General features: G+C 38.0%; 1 long non-coding RNA gene across 2 annotated transcripts in view; it reads right to left on the bottom strand.

Annotated features, from left to right (window-relative positions):
- LOC113603426 (uncharacterized) overlaps window positions 1-22,227 on the bottom strand; it is a 193,770-nt gene that overhangs the window by 169,709 nt on the left and 1,834 nt on the right. For both annotated transcript variants that reach the window (XR_008290414.1, XR_003425009.2), the window contains exon 2: window positions 22,036-22,080. This is a non-coding gene — a long non-coding RNA (uncharacterized LOC113603426). The remainder of the gene's footprint in view (window positions 1-22,035; window positions 22,081-22,227) is intronic.

Genomic DNA, 22,227 nt, shown 5'->3' with positions numbered 1-22,227 from the left:
GAGGACTTTTTTAAAGATATAATTTATTGTCAAATTGGCTAACATACAGTGTGTAAAGTGTGCCCTTGGTTTTTGCAGTAGATTCCTGTGGTCCATTGCTTATATACAACATCCAGTGCTCATCCCAACAAGTGCCCTTCTCAATGCCCATCACCCATTTTCCCTTCTCCCACACACCCCTATCAGCCTTGGTTTGTTCTCTGTATTTAAGAGTCTGTTATAGTTTGCCTCCCTCCCTCTCTGTAACTTCCCCCCCTTCTCTTCCCCCATGGTCTTAAGTTTCTCAAGTTCCATGTATGAGTGAAAACATATAATATTCTGTCTCTGACTTATTTCATTTAGCATAATACCTTCCAGTTCCATCCACGTTGCTGCAAATGACATGATTTCATTCTTTCTCATTGCCAAGTAGTATCCCATTGTATATATAAACCACATCTTCTTTAACCATTCATCAGTTGATGGGCATTTAGGCTCTTTCCATAATTGGGCTATCATTGAAAGCTCTGCTATAAACATTGGGGTACATGCACCCCCTATGACTCACCACTTCTGTATCCTTTGGATAAATTCCTAGGAGTGCTATTGCTGGGTCGTAGGGTAGTTCTATTTTTAATTTTTTGAGGAACTTCCACACTGTTTTCCAGAGAGGCTGCACCAGTTTGCATTCCTACCAGCAATGCAAGAGGGTTCCTGTTTCTCCACATCCTCATCAGCATCTGTTGTTTCCTGAGTTGTTAATTTTAGCCACACTGACCAGTGTGAGGTGGTAACTCAGTGTGGTTTTGATTTGTATTTCCCTGATGATGAGTGACATTGAGCATCTTTTTTCTTTTTAATTTTATTTTTTTTAATTTACATCAAAATTAGTTAGCATATAGTGCAACAGTGATTTCAGGAGTAGATTCCTTAGTGCCCCTTACCCATTTAGCCCATCCCCCCTCCCACAACTCCTCCAGTAACCCTAAATTTGTTCTCCATATTTATGAGTCTCTTCTGTTTTGTCCCCCTCCCTGTTTTTATATTATTTTTTTCCCTTCCCTTATGTTCATCTGTTTTGTCTCTTAAAGTCCTCATATGAGTGAAGTCATATGATTTTTGTCTTTCTCTGACTAATTTCACTTAGCATAATACCCTCCAGTTCCATCCACGTAGTTGCAAATGGCAAGATTTCATTCTTTTTGATTGCCAAGTAATATATACATTGTATATATATATTCCATATGTTCTTTACCCATTCATCCATCGATGGACATTTGGGATCTTTCCATACTTTGGCTATTGATGACAGTGCTGCTATAAACATGGGGGTGCATGTGTCCCTTCGAAACAGCACACCTGTATCCCTTGGATAAATGCCTAGTAGTGCAATTGCTGGGTCAAAGGGTAGTTCTATTTTTAGTTTTTTGAGGAACCTCCATACTGTTTTCCAGAGTGGCTGCACCAGGGGCTTGCATTCCCACCAACAATGCAAAAGAGATTCTCTTTCTCCACATCTTCGCCAACATCTGTTGTTGCCTGAGTTGTTAATGTTAGCCTTGCTGACAGGTTTGAGGTGGTTTTGACTTGTGTTTTCCTGATGATGAGTGATGTTGAGCATTTTTTTATGTGTCGGTTGGCCATCTGGATGTCTTCTTTGGAGAAGTGTCTATTCATGTCTTGTGCCCATTTCTTCACTGGATTATTTGTTTTTTGGGTGTTGAGTTGGATAAGTTCTTTACAGATTTTGAATACTAAGCCTTTATCTGATATGTCATTTGCAAATATCTTCTCCCATTCTGTCAGTTGCCTTTTAGTTTTGCTGATTGTTTCCTTTGCTGTGCAGGAGCTTTTTATTTTGATGAGGTCCCAATAGTTCATTTTTGCTTTTGTTTCCCTTGCCTCCGGAGATGTGTTGACTAAGAAGTTGCTGTGGCCAAGACAAAGAGGTTTTCGCCTGCTTTCTCCTCGAGGATTTTGATGGCTTCCTGTCTTACATTTAGGTCTTTGATCCATTTTGAATTTATTTTTGTGTATGGTGTAAGAAAGTGGTCCAGGTGCATTCTTCTGCATGTTGCTGTCCAGTTTTCCCAGCACCACCTACTGAAGAGACTGTCTTTATTCCATTGGATATTCTTTCCTGCTTTGTCAAAGATTAGTTGGCCATATGTTTGTGGGTCCACTCCTGGGTTCTCTATTCTGTTCCATTGATCTGAGTGTCTGTTCTTGTGCCAGTACTATACTGTATTGATAATTACAGCTTTGTAATACATCTTGAAGTCCAGAAATCTGATGCCTCCTGCTTTGGTTTTCTTTTTCAAGATTGCTTTGGCTATTCGGGGTCTTTTCTGGTTCCATACAAATTTTAGGATTATTTGTTCTAGCTCTGTGAAGAATGCTGGTGTTATTTTGATAGGGATTGCGTTGAATATGTAGATTTCTTTGGGTAGTATCGACATTTTAACAATATTTGTTCTTCTTATCCAGGAGCATGGAATCTTTTTCCATTTTTTTGTGTCTTCTTCAATTTCTTTCATAAGCTTTCTATAGTTTTCAGTGTATAGATTTTTCACCTCCTTGGTTAGATTTATTCCTAGGTATTTTATGGTTTTTGGTGCAATGAGCATCTTTTTAGTTGTCTGTTGGCCATCTGGATGTCTTCTTTGGAAAAGTGTCTGTTCATGTCTTCTACCCATTTCTTCACTGGATTATTTGTTTTTTGGGTGTTCAGCTTGGTAAGTTCTTTATAGATTCTGGATACTAACCCTTTATCCAGTATGAAATTTGCAAATATCTTTGAGGACTTTGAAATTAAGAAACAAACTTCTCAAATGCAATGAAATGTTTGTGAATAGCCAACTCAATAATGGAGTCAACATTTAATTATTTATTAATTTGGATTTTCTTTCTTTTTTAATTTTGGATTTTTTATTAATTTGAATTTATAAATTTAGATTTTTCAGTTTTATTTTCCCATTTTTGAATTTGGTAGACACAAGAATAGTATTCACCAATATCTGGCTCTCCTCTCTTCTGGATAAATAGAAAGCTATACTTCTCATTCCCTACAGTTGAGCAAAGCCACGTAATTAGTCCTGCCCAATGGAAGGTGAGTGACGAGGCAGAGAAAAGCCTGTGCTGAGCTCTTCAGGCGCTCTCTTATTCTACCTTGACAATCATGAAGGCTGTGTTTTCTACATAATGCAATTTAAGAGATGGTGAAAGTTCTATCAGCCTCAGTTCTTCAGGGACTTTGGGAAGCCCAGAATGCCCTTTTTCTCTCTCTCTTTTTTTTAATGTTTATTTATTTGAGAGAGAGAGAAAGACCTCGAGCAGGGGAAGGGCAGAGAGAAAGGGAGAGAAAGAAAGAATCCCAAAGGCTCTGCACTGCCAGCACCGAGCCTAATACAAGGCTCAAACTCACAAATCTATGAGATCATGACCTGAGCTGAAATCAAGAGTCAGATGCTTACCTGACTTAGTCACCCAGGTGCCCCCAAAATGCCCTTTCTCTTGTCATTAACATGTAACTAACATGTAACATAAACTAGAAATAAAGTCCTCTGCATTAATACACTAAGACCTGGGAAATAATTGTTAACGCAGTGCAATCTAACCAATGCTGACTAGTACAAAGCCCCATTTTGTTTTTTGCAGGTCTTTTACATTTTCCGAGGCCCAGCTTTCAGGCTTTAGACATTATGCCATCACCACCTAGTAAAGGAAACAATCCTAAGTCTAGTAGAGGAAATAGATCAAATGAGAAGTTAAAACTGAATAAATGCAATTCATTCAACAAAGAGTTATTGAGCTCATACTATATGGAAAGAAGATCAGGTCAACTTCCCCTAAATTTCCTAGCTAGCATGAGAGAATAGTGGATACTGGGGCCGATTTATAGTCTACAATTCAGACTTGGAGAAAGAAGAATGGATGCTCTATAGACAGTGTCTGCTACAGGTCCAAAGCTATAATGGCTTCTTTTACCAATGGCCCCAAACAAATAAAGGATAAGACATTTCTGATACTAAGGAAATGATTATTTCTCTAGAAAGATAAACTAAGACACTGCATTATGTTGTTTTAGTCTGCAGGCTATTAACAGAGGCTAAAGAGGATGGTCTCCTATAAGGAAAATGGCCATTCCATTAAAGAGATGAAAGCACTTTCTCTTCAAGTGGGGTTTGAGAGAGAAAGAACCTGGCTACCTAAGAGATGACACTAACCAGGAAAAAGAAAAAGAAAAAGAAAGAAAGAAAGAAAGAAAGAAAGAAAGAAAGAAAGAAGGAAGGAAGGAAGGAAGGAAGGAAGGAAGGAAGGAAGGAAGGAAGGAAAGAAAGAAAGAAAGAAAGAAAGAAAGAAAGAAAGAAAGAAAGAAAGAAAGAAAGAAAGAAAGAAAGAAAACAAGAGAAAAGTTCTTAAGGCTTCTGGCCTAGGAAGTACTCCAATCTCTTTTTGGCTTGCTAGTGATTCTATAGTTAAAACATCACCTTGCATAATGCTCCCTAGGAAGCCAAAGCAGGGAGGCATACGCCATGCAAAGAAAGCTAGCCTACAAAACTGGGAGACAAAAAGCCGAATTTGTGAGGCAGAGAACCACAGAGAAGAGAATAGAACTAAACAGAGAAAAAAATGCCAGAAATCTGCATTAGGATCTCAAGTCTTGGCTGATTCTAAGATCCCATACAGCTGGTCAAAGAGCAACTACAATGAAAAGAGCAAGTATCAGGTTGCTATAAACTGACTTGTCTACCGGTAACACTGAGTTATGACCAAACACAGTAGAAACTTCATGAACACCTGAGACATTCGATAGAGACACCAGAAAGGCCACACCTTAGTCTATTTTTCTTAGGTTCCCTAAAGAGCCTTCCAACTTGATTATAGCAGGATATGTCTTACTTTTTCCTCCCAGAGAAATAGGCAACTTTCTTCAGCATCAAAATTGTTTCATCTACCCTTAGATAACATGAATAAATTATTTGAATGGCAACAAATTCCAAAACCAACAGAGAAAGGAAAAGAAATCTTAAATAGACTGATATCAATTAACAAAATTTCAATTGTAATTAGAAACCTTCCTAGACAGAAAATGGAAGTCCATTTCTGCTTCACTCAGATGGAGAATTCCATTAAACATTTAAGAAAGATGCAACACCAATCTTACAAACTCTCCTAGAAAATAGGAAAAGACAGAACACTTCCCAAGTCATCTCATGAGACCAATACAACCCTAAAACCAAAACCTGCCAAAGATATTACAAGAGAAGAAAAGTACAGGATAATAACCCTCAAAAATATAGATGCAAAAGTCGTTAACAAAATATTAACAAACTGAATAACCTCAACATAGGAAAAGTTAAGTTACAGATAAGGTTTACCCCAGGAATGGAAAGTTGGTTTAACATTTTTAAATCAATCAATATAATTCACCATATTAACATAATTAGAATATTCATACGATCATCTCAATAAATGCATACAATAATTAAATGAACTCAATACTGAATAAAAATTAATATCCATTCATAATAAAAACTCCCAGAAGACTAGAAATAGAAAGAAACCCATCCTGATAAAGCATATTTACTCCCCCGCCAAAAAAAAAGCCCTACTGCTACATAATTCTTAATAGAGAATAAATAAACATGATGCCACTAAAATCAGGAAACAAATGAGGTCAACATTGTAACAACAAATGTTCTAGCCAGGACAATTAATCAAGAAAACAATTTCAATGAAAGAAATATATAGTTTTTAGTTACAGATGACAATATTATGTAAAGAGAAAATTGCACACTTTTACTTCTTCATTCCCCTAGTGGTGACCACTTCGGTTGCCTCTGAATGACAACAGTGATAAATTTCCTTACATGCACATGTAGAAAAATTTCCGTGTGATATAGGGGTGCCTAGGTGGCTCAGTTGGCTAAGGCTCCAACTCTTGGTTTCAGCTCAAGTCATGATCTCCCAGTTTGTGAGATTGTGCCTCCTGTTGCTTTCTGTGCTGACAGCGTGGATCCTGCTTGGTATTCTCCCTCTCCCTCACTCTCTCTCTGCCCCTCCCCCCTCCCTCTCTCACAATAAATAAACATTAAAAAAAAGAAAAAGAAAAATTTCTGTGTGACACATACCCAGAAATGGGATTGCTGATTCTTAGGGTACAACCACACTATTAATTTAATTTCCAGAAATACTAAACCAGTGCCCATTCCAACCAGCAGTGAATCATGTATTTTGAACTTAAACTTATTTAAAATGTATTCTGCCATTTAAAGTGGCAGAATAATCTATTGAAATAATTTTGTTTTGTTGCTGGCTACTCTATAGCTACACTCATTAGGAAGAAAGGAAGGATGTCATTTCCACATCCAGTCAGGGGGTCAGGCCTTGATTTCTCAGGACTGGGCTAGATCTAAAGAAGAATAAACAATCACATTGTGTGTCAGAGCTCTAACGAGGAGTTACCATACAGGAATCCACTACCAAGAAGATAGCCCCTAAAAAGGGCTTTATGCTACAAAGGTCTGGGTCCATTCAGAGAATGAAAGAAGCTTTGGAAAGTAGAACAGAATAGAGGTTTTATGGAGTACTATCTGGCAGGCTGATAGTTGTTGATTCTCTAGGATTGCCAATTTGCCATAGATGGGTATCAGGACTGATCTGCCTAAAATGCCTGTACAGTAAAAGAACAATAGAAGGCTCTGATTAGGTAAGAATTGTTAACACTCCTGGGAGTCTAAGTGAGAGTCGCTCTGGTTAAACTTGGTGCCGTGGAAAAGAAGCACCCACTGGAGCATTAACCTTCAGTAGAATGTTATGCTGGCCTTTAAGGACCTTGTGAGTCCCCAGCGTTCTTGCAAAAGTCAAGCAAGGGAAAGAAATCTGTGAAATAAAATGCCTGATAATGAACTTTCAAGCAATCTTCACAGATGGAACCAGAGTTAGCCTCATTTTGACCCCCATCTCCCAAAAAAGTAAGTCCACCAAGGCATAGTCTAAGAATCATTTTTCTTATCCCTGTACCTTCTTTCCCTTGTTTATCTCTTAGATTTCTACAGCTTTAAATGCCATCTATATGCTGATGACTTCTATTTCTATATCCAATTAGGAAATGCACACACTTATACTGAACATAGTCCCTATAACCATATCCCCTACTTTTTCTTCTTTGAACTTCCCATTGTTTGTTTGTTCTAACATGTTTGCTCTCTATCTTCTCAACTAGGTTGTATGCTAAGCAAGGCAGGAACCACATATTTTTTATTTACCAAATACATACCATTTTGTCTCTAGTCCCTCATACAGAGCACATGATTAATAAACACAATAAATGGATGTGTCGTTTCCCTAGAGTTATACAGCAATCCATCTTTGTTACATTTAAAAAAAGAACACTCCTTAAAATCTTCTCCCATTTGTCATACCACATGTACTTTCTTTAATAATCCTGGAGCATAGGGGCCTCTGTGAACTTGACCCCATCACTTTCCACTCTCATCCCTGATGCACAGAGGAGGACCCCCTCCCATAAAAATGAATGTTAATGCTCTATGACTGACTTATTATTCAAAAAAAATGTTTGTTTGCTTTATAGGCGGTCCATTTAAGGAAATAAAAGTTCACCACTGATATTCAAATATGGAGTCTGAAATAGGTTTCCTGGGGAAGCAAAATACACCAGAGCCCAGCAGATAATAAAGGAGAAAGGAGAGAACAGACATAATAAAAGGACAGAGGTCAAGACACTGAAAAAGAAGATATTTCTTCGTGCTTATCTGACGATTATTCTGTTTAGACTGAAAGGTAACCCAATGGCAACAGGAAAGAAATGTTTTACATCATTCTCTGAACTATGAATATGTTTGCAATAACCATTTGTAAGATTAGATTCTTTTTTGTAATATCTAGACTCATCCATTTCCAATACAGAGTTACAGTCTAAAAGAAGCCCTCTGGTTCTCAATGAATTAGAATCATTCCTCAACTATCACATTGCTAACATCTGAGTTAGGAACTATAGACCATAAATTAATTTCCCATCATTCTATTTCAGAGTAGAATAAAACATTACAAAGAATAGGATTAATAAGAGTACTGTAGAAGGAGGCTAGAGAGTAAGAAGACAAGTGATGAGTAGTTTGGAATCTGCACTTCAGCAAGGATCTGGGGAGAAGAGTTTTCAGGTCCTGTTTTTCAGGGTCATGGAACTTTTCTCCAAGCCAGCAGGTAAAACAAAAGTTAATCCCCAGCATCCTCTACTTGGCTCTCCATGGTACTCCCAGTTTAAAATAGCTACAATAGATAATAAATGCCATGGCATTGCTAATTTATTTAGATAAAAAGGGTCCTCATCTGTGACTTTCCCATCTATGTCCAGCCAACTAAACTTTGCCTGAAGCAGAGAACATGCTGGTGGTTACTAGACCATTACTAATCTTTGTAGGTTTAGCTCATTAAAAATGATTTTGGAGCCTCTCAGTACAGTAAGTATGACCTGTTGTCACTATTTTTATTTCTTTGGGATATCACCTAGAAAGGCTGAATTAAATAATAGCAAGTGACTGTAGCAAAGTGTGAGGAAATGTGAAGAACAGAGTCTTCCTAGGTTTTTGCTACATTCTCAAGAATAGGTGGGAAATGACACTGGGGACTTTAAAGTCAGACCTGGATTTGCCAAGGGGAAGTTATTTAACCATTCTAAGCCCTGGTTCTCGTATCAGTAAAGGTATAACAATAATATATATGTTGCAGAATTGTTGTTAATAATTAGAAGAAACAGGGGCGCCTGGGTGGCTCAGTTGGTTAAGCATCTGACTTAAGCTCAGATCATGATCTCACCATTCATGAGTTCAAGCCCCACATCAGACTCCATGCTGTCAGCACAGAGCCCATTTCTGACCCTGTCTGCCTCTCTTTCTGCCCCTCCCTTCTCGCACACTCTATCGCTCAAAACTAAATAAACATTAAAAAAATAAGTAGAAGAAACATGTATCTAACACACAAGGCATTTGATAGGGGGTTGATAAATGGCACTTGTTATAGCTCTCAGAAGCTTGCCAAAAAAATTAAATCCTCATTAAATCATATGAGTTTTTCCAATACATCCCCAAATTTTCATTAGCAGCTTACAGATACAAGCACAGTAGCAGTCATTTTGATGCCATAGAAAGAGACATAACTATATGGAAAAATTGTAATAATAAAGTAACTCTCCTGTCAGTATCAGTAAAGCTTATATCAGACTCAGTCATGACTGCAAGCAAAGTGAGAGGGATTCTATTTCCAGCTATAGTAGCGCAGCTTGTAGCAAAGCAATGCATCCCCACATCAAGAAAAACTAAGAAAAAATAAATCTCTGTTTGAAAGCACTGAGGACTGCTGAGGCAACCAGGAGTTAAAAGGGCAAGATCCTAAAGAAAGGTGAAGCAGAGAGAGGTTAATGGGTAAGTTTCTCTTGGGGAATTTCCTAATTCTTAGTGCTGGATGCAAGGCTAAGAATCTGGTCAGGGAGCGGTTGCTAAGAGGCAGAGTAGCTGAAGAAATTTTTGGTAGTGTCACAGGACAGAAAAGACAAAAAAATAGGGCCAGAGTCACCGACATAGCAAAAATAGGGGGAAGCACACAGCAAGCATGACCCACAGTCAATTTTTTAAAGATAAACACAGCAAAAGGTCTAGAACCTAAGTAGAATGCCACTTAAAAGTATGGTATTTTCAATAGTCTGACAGTGCCATGGAGACAAAAGACCACATGACTCATCAAAAAGAAGGAGTCCTATTGAACACCCCAACCTCTCAGTTAAAATCCTTCGAGGGCTATATCCCCAAGAGTGGTAACAAGCCAAGTGTATATTAGTCTTAATTAAAATTGCAATATAGACGATTTATAGCAACTCAGTTGTTGATCAAATTAAGATGACCTGACCCCCACCCTAGCTTCCTAACAGACAAGAGAGTGAAACCTTTCTAAGAGAAGATAAAAGCATCTGGAACTTCTGCAATTTTTCATATATAATGGAAACCATTTAATGGAAGATGATAAGACATACCAACAAATAAACAGAAAACCCAGATGATATAAACAGACCTTTGGATTATCTAGATCAGTGCTATCCAACACAGCTTTCTGCAATGATGGACACATATAACTACTGGGTGCCTTACCTGAAGAACTGAAATTTTAAAATTTTATTTTCCCTATTTATATTCATATTCATTCTTTTTTTTTAAAGAGAGAGTATGAGCAGGGGGGAGAGGGGCAGAGGGAGTGAAAGAGAGAATCGCAAGCAGGCTACATGCCCAGCATGGAGCCAAATATGGGGCTTGATCCCATGACCCTGGGATCACGTCCTGAGCCGAAATCAAGAGTCAGATGCTCAACCGACTGAGCCACCCAGGCACCCCTACATTCCCATTCAAATTTAAACAGATATATGTATCTAATGATTACTCTATTGGACAGCACAACTTTAACCACTAATATAATAATTCTAATGTTGATAAAGAGAAAGGATAATCAAAATATTTGATTAATCCAACAAAGGAGGAAAAACATCAACATAGAACAAATGAGACAGAGAGTATAGCAGTCAGCATATACTCAAATATATCAATAACTATTACAAAAAGTATCTATACATTAATAGAAAAATAAAGACTGTCACACAGAAAAAAAGATTACTATACGCTTTTACAACCATCACATTCAATTACGGGAAGTTCTTTAAATGCCACCTCTCTCTACTCCTTCTTTTCCTCTAGAACTCTCATTTTGCTAAACATATGCTCACCCCATCAGTTTATCCTCTATGTCTTAATGTGTCTTTTCCCTAGTTTTCATTTTATTTATCTTTGCTGCATTTTGGTTTTCTCAACTCTTTCTTCCAGGTCAGTAATTCTCATTTTTACTATGACCTATCGTTTAACCCTTCCATAAAATTCTTAATTTAAATGATTTCATGTCTAAGAGTTCTTTTCAATTATTTTTCCGATTCACACATTCTCATATCACAATATCCTATTCTTTCCTTTTGATTTTTACTACTCCTTTTGTCAACTTAATAGTGTTAAGCATAGTTACTGTACAGGACCTTTCAGATTTTTGTATTTTTTCTCAAGTTCTTAAAGATCTAATCTTCTTCACCATGTCTAACTATTCTCACATGTGAATTATTTTCTTCTATGATTTATAAGTTTTAGTCACTAACTCTTCTTGAGAGTCTCTTATTGCCCTGGACTGTTGGAAGTATTGCTACAGAGAGCTTTACTGCTGCTGGACATCCTAGGGTTTAGTGGTGTGAAAGATGAGTGTTCACATTAAAATCCTAGGAAGAATGTCAAATGAGACTTCACATCTGTATATGGAAAAATCTTGGAGCTTTGATTTATCAGGGGAACTTCTGTTAGTTTTTAGTTTTAGTGTTTAGTTGTTCTAATTCCCTTTTCACTGAGAAAGAGTGGTCTAAGGTCCTTTCAGGAAGGGACCTCAGTTCTAACTTTCTGCCTCAGACAAACCAAAGCTTTGTTTTCTGTCCCCAGGAAATCTTTGATACTACAGCCTTTAGCTCCTGGGTGTTATATTCAATCAACAGCCTCCCTCCCCTAAGACACCATAGCATCATTTGGTTAGTTTATTGCTCTAGCTTTAACTTTCCTTTTCTTGAACCCAGTGACATCAGATTACAAAAAGTTTGGTTTTTTGGTTTTTTTTTTTTTTTTTAATCCACAATTTCTTCTTGGTTAATGGAAATAAGTAACTCTGCTTTGACTCAGCCCAGAACAACCTGCATGATTTCTACACTATGCTTTCTCCTCTCTCTGCTTCTACTCCTAAATTTGTTCAGGTTAGCTTGTTCCTGTGCCCCCTCAGATCTAGAAGCTTCATTAGCTTACACAAAATTTCTATTCATACCAATCATATCTACATTTTTATAAATTGCCTAAGGAAGAAAGAGAACCTCATTATAGTATGCACTCCTATCTAGTTTTTTGTTTTTGTTTTTGTTTGTTTTGGTTCCCAGTAATTCTTTCCTAGTGTATAGAAATGCAATTAACTTTCTATATTGACCCTTTGAGCCTTTGTTCAACTTACTAATTCTTGTAGTGATTTTATAGTATCTATAGGATTTTCTACATAGACAAACATATGGCCTGAAAATAAAGTTTAACTTCTTCCTTTCCAATCTGTATGTCTTTTTATTTTTCTCCATTATTGCAGTGGTTAGAACCTCCAATACAGTGATGAATAGAAAAGGTAAGTACTCTGCCACCAAAGTAGCTTATCAGCTTGATTCATGCCTTCTTATGCCTTCTAGATTTTCAAAGAAGAAGTCAAGCATTAGTTCACTATTTACTCTGTTAAGCTTTCTAAATAATCTTTTGAGAGCACACTCACCCACATAGGTTTCCAGTGCAGAGCAAAGAATCACCTACCTCTCCACCTTGTAAATATAAGGGAGCAGAGAAGCAGCTTTCTCCAAAAAAATTCCTTCACTAATTCTCACAAGTTTATTTTGATCCTCTTATATCTGTAAGTGAGGGTTTCTTCTTTTCTTATTAATAGCCATGAAACTAATTTTTGGTTTTTCTTTTGAGAATCTGAATATGGTTATCAGATAGCTATATCTGATAGCTATATCTAACAGCTATATCTTTACACTTTAATCCAAACTTGTGAAGTAATATCCTTTAAAGTGTTGTTACATCAGCATTCTTCATTCTTTTGTACAACTGTCCCTCAACTGCAATTGACCCAGTAAAATTTAAACTGGATCAATGTGATGGTCTGTCTTCACTCCTTAGCCAACTAGAAAGCTGAACACTGAGAAGAATACCTCAAAACCATACTAATTGTTACCCTGATCAAATGTGATCTCTCACCTTGGCTGAACTCTCATTTAGAGTTTCAGTCCTTTACTCATCCTCAGTCACTCCACAATCCCATATCCAATAATGACTACTCTACACTTTCTTCTAAAGTTCCTACTCAAAGCTTCCTGTTAAATCAAGAGAATCAAGTTCATCAAGCATGATGTCTCTCAATATTCTGCTTCCATACACACATTCACATACATCTCTTACTTTCTTTTAAGCTCAGAATTTCAGTGTCCCAACTCCTGAAGGTGAACTCCTCAATCTGTAAGCTTCATCTTATTCCCTCCCTCCTTTGTGAGTTCTTTTCTCCAATATCCTCTCCTGGATACCTTCAATCTTTCCACTGTCTTCTTTCCCATAGCTGGTAAACATATTCAATTATCTTTCTCTTCCTAAAAATACGAAAAAATCTCTTTTCTGCTAGAATCTTCATCTAACTAATGTTGGACCTCTTTCTTCTCCTCACTGAAAACATCTGAAGGTATCATTTATTCTTCTTGGTTGTACTTTCCAATTCAATTGTACTTTCATTTTTCAACCACTGCAGTCTGGCTTCTACCCAACCATTTTACTAATACTGTTTTTATTTAGATTAAAAAAAAAACAGACATTTTTCAGGATATATTTTAAGGAATTTTCTGCTGCAAATCACATTGTAGATCATTTCTTCCTTACTATTTCCTTCTCCTTAAATACCCTATTTCCTTTTCCTCCCATGGCACTGTACTCTCTAGTTCTCCTATGTAATATTTCCCAAGGTGCTGGCACCCAGCCAGTACTCCTCTCAAACAGCATACTTTCCTTGTTAGACCTCAGTTACTACCTTTATTTAATTGAAACTTAATGACCCATGAATCCAATTATTCAACAACAGTTTTAAAACTCATATTAAGTTGCAGCCAGACATTGTCCTGTGGTCATCCCACAGGCCTCATTCTCTATATATCCCAAATCAAATTCATCATCTCCACCGGAAGAAGTACCCTGCTCTGTATTCTCTGCTTCAATTGGAGGCACCATCATTCACCTATGATAGAAAGCTGGGAATCATTCTTGACTCCCCCCTCTCCTCCACCCTGCACATCCATGTACAGTATAACTTGGTGATTGAGAAACTAGCACCAAACAGGTCTCTGTACATAATGCCTTACTTATATTGCAAGTTTTTAGATGGCAATGTTATATGGTTCAATCTAGTCCTCAGTCTCTTTAAGCTTTTTTTTCCTCCATCTGTAAAATGGGGGAAGTATCATACATATTACACAGAGAATTGTTGTGAAGATTAAAGAAGGTAATGCATGCAAAACATTCATTCTCCTGCTTAATATGTAAGTGCTCAATATATATAGCTAGTTTTATCAAACTCATCAAGCCCTATTTCCAAAATATATCATGAATTTATTCCCTCTATCTCATCACTATTTATTTACTCACTCATTTATTGATATAGCAAATTTTTATCGTATAACCATGTGTTCCAGGTACGAAGGCATGGGAATTACCTCATTTAACTACCTTGGAGATTCACGATGAACAAAGTAGACATGCCCCTGCTCTAGTGGCACTTTCAGAATGAAGGGGAAGATAGGCTGTTAGAAAGTAATCAAATGAAGTCATAAAAAGTCAAGACCCTAGGATTTGTTTTGGTTAGGGACAGAACACATTTTCCATATCCCATTCCCTTACCCCAGGGTCCTAAGTGATGGAACAACATATTATAAACCCAGAGATGCAAGAAATGTTGAAGAAACTCCTGCCAGAGTAAGCCATCTAAACCACAAATCTATATCAGTGTGCCAACTATTCTATGGCTCTTCATTGCCTTCAGAGTAAAGTTAAACTCCATAGAATGATAAATTTCTCACCTCATTTGTTAGCACTCTTTCTCTCTCTTATTTTATGTTTTAACAAAATAGTTAGTTAGAATAGTTTTAACTATTTCTATTTCTCCTACAGGCCATGCTTTTTAATGTTTCTAGGTCTTTGCTCCTGTAGTCCCCAAAATGCCCTTCACCCTCTCTCTCTGCCTCAGTAACTCTTTATACCAGCTGGGATTCTTGTGGCTGCAAAGGAAAGAAAGCCTACTCATACCAGTTTGAGAAAAAAAGAGACTTATAAGGATACTGGGCTGTCTCATGAAACCAAAGAACAGGGAAGTGGCTGCACATATACTATGGGTGACAAAAGAACCAGAGGCTTGAATGCTGGGAGGATGCATTCTCTACAGTTTGTGCTTCAATTTGTGTGTGTCAATGTAACTCAGGTTATTATTGCTGTTTTCCTCTGACAAAAGGCAGAAAACAAAGCAGTTAACAGTTCTCCAGTTTCACTGGGTCCCATATTGAAAAATCCTAGTAAGGAACACTGATTGACCCAGCAGGTTTCCTTTTTCATATTATTTAAAAATGTTTATTTATTCGGGGGGCGGGGGTAGGGGTAGAGAGAGAGGGAGACAGAATCCCAAGAAGGCTCCATGCTGTCAACACACAGCCCCATGCTGGGCTTGAACTCACGAGCCGTGAGATCATGACCTGAGCCAAAACCAAGAGTCAGACGCTTAACCAACTGAGCCACCCAGGTGCCCTACCCAGCATATTTCAGATGTCCACTTGTGGATCAAAAATTTGTAGCTTAGGAATGCGGTATAATAGTGTACTGAATGGCCACTCTCAACATAACCATGTGAATAGGGGAGGGAAGATTAAAGAATACATTGAATAGAATACATTCCTACTCCTTTATGACTTAGCTCTGATGGCCCTCCTCCAGAAATCACTCCAGATCCCCTTATTGGGTTGAATGCTTGTGTTCCATGCACTCTTACTGCCCCAACCCATACGCCTAATTGTCTAATACTGCCATTAGATTTTTCAGTGATCTGTTTCTGTGTCAATCTCTCATGAACTCTTTGAGGATAAGTGTGTATCACATTATACCCCAAACTCTGAAGATACAAACACAAAGCAATAATGAATGTTTAAACACCAAAGATTTCTGGAAAAATGAGATGATTACTTCAACTGATATGTGGATTTTATTTCTAAAACTCTTTGTATCAAAAGTCATCATTTTAAACTTTCTCTGGATTCAGTATATATTCATCCTCTTACGTAGCAAAATCAAGTGACTAATGAGATAATTCCAAATCTTACTACATTGTTAGTTTCTCTCTGAAGTAGTTATTAAAAGATAATATATATATTTGATTACATATATTTAAAATCACTTAAGTTGCCCAACATTATGGGGAAAAGCATGTGAAAGCCACACAAATTCCTAATATGCTTAAAGACTTTCAAAACCCAGTTCATTTGACAGTCTATTGACCAATAAGTTCAGTAGAATTCCAATTCATTGGTAGAAGCATTCTCTATCCTGCCCCAAAAAGCAGGAAAAGGTAATATTTTTCTCACCACTGCCAAGGAATAGATCAAATATGTGTAAAAAAAATTAATAAGAGGTAAAACAGTAAGGAGAAACTTGGTGAAAATTGGCAAAACAATGTTCTGCTCTCCCTCTGCTGGCTCCTAGGCAGTATTGCTGTACAAAGATCCACCCGAAGGCCTAAGGAGGGTTCTCTCATGCAATCCCTGAAAATATTTAGAACTGTTCATATTGTTCACCTAAATAAGCCCTATGGCACACCAAAACATCCCCATCAAAACCAACAGTACCTACTCCCGTCACTAATAATGATTAATATAGAAAAGCCAAAACATGTAGACTCTAATAACTTGGCTCCTAATTTTCCAAGAGAGTAATTCAAAGGAGAGTTATATGTAATATTATATTTTCTGGTTTTCTAAGAATATGATCCTTACTCATAGATTGTGTTGTAGGCCGGTAAAGTACAAAAAACAGTGAATTTTGAGTTAGATGATATGGGTATGAGTCTTTTTTCCCCCTATTACTTACTGGTTGTGTAACCTTTACTAATTGTCACTTATATATTGGTTGTATAATATTACTATTTCTGGAGCTGAGTTTTATCAATCTCTAAATGAAGAAGCTGTGCAACAGAATTGTTGGATCCTTTTCCAGTTGTAATATTTTATGATTCTGAGTGCTGTTGAATTACAAAATTTTAATGATTTATTTCTGCTTTTTCTTTATACCAGTTGGGTCATTTTCAGACATAAGCAAAATGGTCTAAACCAATTCTGTGATCATCAGCTTCCCTCCTTGATGTAGTGCCAAATACTGTGGACATGCAAACGAATCTTAATTGATACAATAATGATTATGATGGCAATGAAGAGCCCAGGGATTTTAATTTGAGCCAAATTCTCTACTGGTTATATGGCTAGTATTTTGAGTAGCAGCTGTGAACAGATCTGCATTTCCTTCCCCACGCCACCCCCACAACAGTCTGAAATCTTTGCTTCAAATGAGAAAAATCAGAAGACGCTAAAAATGCAACTTCAATCTGTCCTACTGGACAGTAATTAAATTCCCTATATCACATTTCTTTACATCAATCAACTCTTAAATATTGTTGTAAGGAAGGAGGGTACAAAGTGGTGAGAGGGAAGTCAAGAGATACAGGTTCAAATACTTCTCAGGTTAATATCCATCTTTCAAGATTAGAACATAGCATGCCATGAATGACAGAACATATGTGAGCTGATCATTCCAGTGTTTCCAGATACATTTGGAGGTTCGTAAATAGTAACAAGAATAATTATAGCTACCAGTTATTGAGAGCTTACTGTGTGCTAGGCACTTTCTATATATATATGAATGAGATATTACATATGTATGTGAAGGGTATTGTGATATTGTAATCCATAACAAGAAATTTATATTTGGTCTTGGTCTCCTTTCCTGGCAGGAATTTAAAACTCTTGTAATTTCCTAAGTGGTAAGTGTGATTAAAGTGTCTTTTGTGATTCATAACAAGCCCCTTATAACCACACCATAGTTTATGTTAACAAAGGGACTATTGAAAAGCCACAAAGGTTGGGGAGGGGGGCTGGTTACTCTCTCTACCTCTGGGAGGGAAATGGAACTGGAGATTAAGTTTAATCATCACTGGCCAATGATTTAATCAATCATGCCTACTTAATGATGCCTCCATAAAAACCCGAAAGCATGAGGTTCAGAAAATCTCCCAGGCTGGTAAACACTTGTAAGGTTCTAAGAAAGTGGTGTGCCCCAGAGAGGGCATAGAAGTTCTCTGTGTCTCTTCCCACATTTGTCCTATGCATCTCTTAGACTGGTGGTTCCTGTTACACCATTTTCTTTAAAAAAAAAAAAATTTTTTTTAATACTTATTTTTGAGAGAGAGAGAGAGAGAGAGAGAGAGAGAGAGAGAGAGACTGAGCATGAGCAGAGGAAGGGCAGAGGGACAGGGAGACACAGAATCTGAAGGAGGCTCCAGGCTCTGAACTGTCAGCACAGAGCCCAACACAGGGCTCAAACTCATGAACCGCTAGATCATGACCTTAGCCAAAGTTGGACACCTAACCAACTGAGCCCCCCAGGCACCCCTACACCATTTTCTAATAAACTGATAAACTGATAATCTATTAAGTAAAATGTTTTCCTGAGTTGTGAGCTATTCTAGCAAATTAATTGACCTGAGAAGAGAATGATGGGAACCTCTGATTTATAGCCAGTGGGTTAGAAGCACAGCTAACAAGCTGGATTTATAATTAGCATCTGAAGTAGGCAAGGGGCGGTCTTTTAGGACCGAACCCTTAACCTGTGGGGGACCCCACACAATCTCCCAGCTGGTGTCACAGAATTTGTGTATCTGTTAGTACTGCTGCAGCATTAATTGTGTCTCCATTACCTAAAACTTAGTCACCAAAAAAATCACAGATTTTTTGTATCAAATTAAAGTTGTTACAGATATCTCAAAATATCATTTATATTCATCACTACTTTGAAATTATGGTAGTTATTAGATTTGGTCCTAGACTATGCCATCTTTTGCATTCTTTTAAACATATCTGCAAATTTTTTTATATTCCTCCCATCAAGAGGTGTAAGCCATGCTCCCACCTCTTGAATCTGGACCAAGTTCAATGACTTGCACATAACCAACAGAATGAGGTAGAAGTGACAATATGTGATCCTAGGGGATAAGTCATAAAAGGCAAAGCAATTTTCACCTTGCTTGCTGCAACACAAGCACCAGGAGCTCTGAACCACCATGTAATAAATCCAGCCACCCTATGGCTACTATGCTGTGAAGAAAACCAAACCAGCCTAAGCAGAGACCACATGGAGAGACCTGAAAGACAGAGAAAGTGAGCAAGCTGGCCAGGATCCACCTGGTCTTATTTCAATTGGTAGAAACAACTGGTATTACAATTGGTGTTACAAGGTTTCTCTACTATGGTTGATGGAACACAAACTATTCCCAGCCCCGTGTAAGCATCAGAAATTGTTGGGCCTGTGGCTTTTCGTGGTCCTTTCCCAAGTCTCATGAAGTTTCAGTCTTCCATTGTGCAGATCAATACTCAGCCAAAGAACAAGGGGAAATCACACCTGACCAGACAGACCTCCAAGACTCTCTCTCTGTGTCTCTTACTCTTCTATCTTCCCATTGGCTTCCTTCAATTTCCATCTCTGTCTCTTTCACTCATGAAACCACTGGTTTCTGTTTAGGTTCCTCCCTGCTCTGTATCCTGAACACTGCCTCCAGGCAGCAAGCTGGAGTCATTGTAGGACTTCCCTTATTTCTCTTCTCTCAGGGATCACAATTCTGTATTGCCTGTTGTCCAATGTCTGACAACAGTGACTTCATATATTATGCCCAATTTTCTAATTGTTTTGCAGGGAGGACAATTCTGCAAATGCAGAAATTCAAATATAACTGTTAAAATTTACATAAAAAGCTGAATTATGCTGTCTGATCTTAAATTCATACTCAAAAGTACAAAGCCCCTCATACTATATTATTAATTGCAAAAAATTTTGAAAATGTTCTCAGTGGTAGCTGTTATCTCTAACTTTCCACTGTTTAGCTAGGCATATTTTGGCTTCTTCACTGAAAGAGCTCTCATCACATGATCTATGACCACCCTTATTACTATAGCTAAAGCTTATACTTTAGTTCTTTTCTTACTTGACCTTCTACAGCTGTGAGATACAATATGGTAGCCACTAGCCACATGTAGCTCCTGAGTACTGGAATTGTGGCTAGTTCAAATTAAAGGTGCTGGAGGTATAAAATGAATACCAGATTTCTAGGACTTTGCATGAAAAAAAAGGATGCAACATGGCTCATTAATTTTATATTAATTACATGTTAAAATGTTTTAGATATAATGGATTAAACAAAATATACTTCTAAAATTAATTTCACCTATTTCTTTTTACCTGTTCACTACTGCAACAACAACAAAAAATTATTACCTACGTGATTTGCATTATACTTCTAATGGCCAGTACTGCTTTATAGCAACCTCTTGTACTAATAACACCCCTGCTTGCAATTCTCTCCTTCCATGGTTTTTGGGACTCTGCTCTTCCCTACTTTTCCTGAGACCAAAAACTATCATTCTCAAATTCTGGCATGCTGCAAGATCACCTAATTGCTTGCCAGAAATGCAGATTCTTAGAGTTTACCTGCAGACTCTAATTTAATCTGGTACAAACATTTCTTATTAAGATAAGAAAATTCTGGGGCACCCAGATGGCTCAGTTGGTTAAGTGTCTGACTTTGGCTCAGGTCATGATCTCATGAGTTTGAGCCCTGTATCAGGCTCCCTGCTGTCAACACAGTACCCACTTCAGATCCTCTGTTCCCCTCGCTCTCTGCACCTCCCCACTCATTCATTTTCTCTCTCTCTCTCTCTCTCTCCCTCTCCCTCTCTGTCAAAAATAAACATTTAAAAAATTAGGAAATTCTTATCTTCCAGCTCAAATTCTTCTCATCTCCTCTCCTTTTTCCACCTGCTTACTGTACATTTTGGGGATGTCTCAAACTTAACATATCCAATGTTTAATTCTTTATCTCCATTTTCCCTAACCTATTTTTCCCTTTGTCCTCCTCAGTTTGTCCTCCTTTGTCCTCCTCAGTAACCCAAGCTCAGTTACTCCTAGTTACCAAGTTACTCATTCTCTTTCTTCCTCACATCTATATATAATCAGTTATAAAATCCAACTAAATTGAATTGCTTAACCTCTATCCTCTCTATGCTTCCTTACATCCCTTACTTGAGGGGGATCCCTTACTTCTCCGTCTTGGGACTACTGATATTTTAAGCCAGACAGTTCTCTGTTGTGAACAACGCTTGGCTTGGGGCAGCCAAGCGACTGTGGCCTTCATCTGAAGTCGAACAGCTGCACCCAAAGTACTGAAGTATAAATCGATGTGACGGACGGAGACTGTGTCTGAGATTTGCTGCAAAGTGGAAAGAGTGCGGTGCGCCTGAGGACATTTTCCAAAGGCAGCCGCAGCCCCATCTCTGCCTCCCGTTCTCCCATGTGACCTTGATGCCCCTCCCACCTGGGCGGGGCCTGTAGCCTCTCCTTAAATCTCTACCAGCTTGACATTTTCTTGTAACCAATAGAAGGTGGAGAAAAGTGGTTTGTGAGGCTGGGCCGGGAAAGGCGATGCTGTCCCGCCTTGCTCTCGGGAACGCAGACCGTCTTGTGCATTGTAGGATGTTTATAAGTTTCCCTGTCCTGGGGCACCCGGGTGGCTCAGTTGGTTAGGCTTCCAACTTCGGCTCAGGTCATGATCTCCTGGTGCATGAGTTTGAGCCCCACATTGGGCTCTGTGCTGACAGCTCAAAGCCTGGATCCTGCTTCGGATTCTGTGTCTCCCTCTCTCTGACCCTCCCCTGCTTGTGCTCTCGCTTGCTCTAAGAATAAATACTTTTTAAAAATAAAAAAAAATAAAAAAAAAAAGAAGTTTCCCTGTCCTCACCCCAGTATTTATCAGTAGAAACCCCTAGTTTGAACAATGAAAAATGTGTCCAAATATTACCAAATGTATTTGGGGGCAGGGGGATCACCTCTAACTCCATAGAACCACTGCCTTGGTTGATTGAGGCCCTCATTATTGATCAGCTGCATTAGGGCAAGAGATTCCACCTGGCCCTCCTGCCCAGGCCTGTACCTCTTCCCTATTTTCCACTCTCCTTATAGTTTTACACTTTTCTTCAGTATAAAATGTAGTATCTTTAATATGTCATAAAAAGTGTACCATCTGTCCTCTACTTACCTCTCCAGCTTCTCACTCCAACTATACTGAATTCCTTGCAGTTTCCTTAAGGATGGAAGAAAGTCATAAGAAGTGTTAGTCACAAGAAGTGTTAAGTACACTAGTAGCTTATGAGACAAATGCAAACCTCCTAGGATGTTTTATATATAGAATATGAGTAACTATGTACTTTCTGAAACACAGGCAGAATTG

The sequence above is a fragment of the Acinonyx jubatus genome, chromosome D1 (assembly GCF_027475565.1).
Source record: "Acinonyx jubatus isolate Ajub_Pintada_27869175 chromosome D1, VMU_Ajub_asm_v1.0, whole genome shotgun sequence".
NCBI classification, from domain to species: Eukaryota; Metazoa; Chordata; class Mammalia; order Carnivora; family Felidae; genus Acinonyx; species Acinonyx jubatus.
Note: the sequence above shows the minus strand (reverse complement) of the source record. Positions and strands in the feature narration are given on the sequence as shown.